A 1,123-nucleotide genomic window follows, 5' to 3' on the forward strand; every position below is an offset into this window, starting at 1 on the left:
TCAGGCCTTTACATGAGCAAATGCTTGAACCAAAAAATATACATGTCCTAAAAGAAGTCAGAAACAGGACAGCTTTGGGAGGTTAGGGATTATCTAACTCTTCAGGGTGCCTCTACAAGCAAATTTAAATAATATCACCAACAGAAACTTTAACATCTTTCCCAAACTTCCATTGCTCTTACTCAAATAAAAACACTTGGGGTAGGGGGTGGAATAGACACATCTTCTTAAAAGTATCCATGAACTAGCAAAAAAGTAAGTCATACTTAGGCCGAAACCAAAGTGAAAGTGGGAACCCAGAAAGCTAAGGAGAGTACCCTGAAAACATTTACCAAATCAATTGATCTTGAGCATTAGTTGTCAAAGCCCCATAGGGATTAGGATACAGAAAATAAGTCCTAGAGCCTTTCACAAGATGGTTTGTATACTGAGAGACATTATTCACAAATGAAGATTCCAGCCTACGGTCATGCCACCTTGAAAACACCCGATCCTGTCTGATGTCGGAAGCTAAGGAGGGTCGGGCCTGGTTAGTACTTGGATGGGAGATCACGTAGGAAGACCGAGTGCTGTAGGTGTTAAAAACAAATGAGCAAACAAACAAAAAGAACAAAAACAAAAACAAAAAAAAATGAGGATCCCAAAGGCCTGCACTCTCAGCGTAAGGCTAAAATATAACCAGTAAGCTCCACTCCAAAACACTGAGGGGGAATTGCCCTCGAACGCTGGTGCTGAATAGAATGAGGAAAAAGAAAAGAAATTCCCCTAGAGGAATCATCCCCATAAGCCAATCCTCATATATAATTGAGCCCAAATTTATACCAACTGAATGGTCTAAAGAACCTCAAAGTAAGAATTTAGTTAACAGGGACCAGACTTTTAGTTCCCTCAAGTATGTGATAGAAACAAATGCAAACTTAAATTGGAAGAGCCTCAAAGAATTTCACCCTAGAGAAATGGGCAGCTCTCAATCAAAAACCCTAAACTAAACAAAATATACAGAAAAAAAGGAACTATGAACAAAAGCTAAATTAAACAACAAACAGCAGAATCAAATCCTCAATGACTTCAGATACTAGAATCATGAGAATCATAAAATGAAATAAGTATGTTTATTACTTAT

The 1,123-nt window shown here is 38.0% G+C and overlaps 1 pseudogene; it reads left to right on the forward strand.

Annotated features, from left to right (window-relative positions):
* The first annotated feature begins 459 nt into the window (after positions 1-459).
* On the forward strand, positions 460-578 carry LOC118614656 (annotated as a pseudogene).
* Positions 579-1,123: the final 545 nt, after the last annotated feature.

Source organism: Rousettus aegyptiacus, unplaced genomic scaffold, assembly GCF_014176215.1.
Source record: "Rousettus aegyptiacus isolate mRouAeg1 unplaced genomic scaffold, mRouAeg1.p scaffold_m13_p_2, whole genome shotgun sequence".
In the NCBI taxonomy this organism is placed as follows: domain Eukaryota; kingdom Metazoa; phylum Chordata; class Mammalia; order Chiroptera; family Pteropodidae; genus Rousettus; species Rousettus aegyptiacus.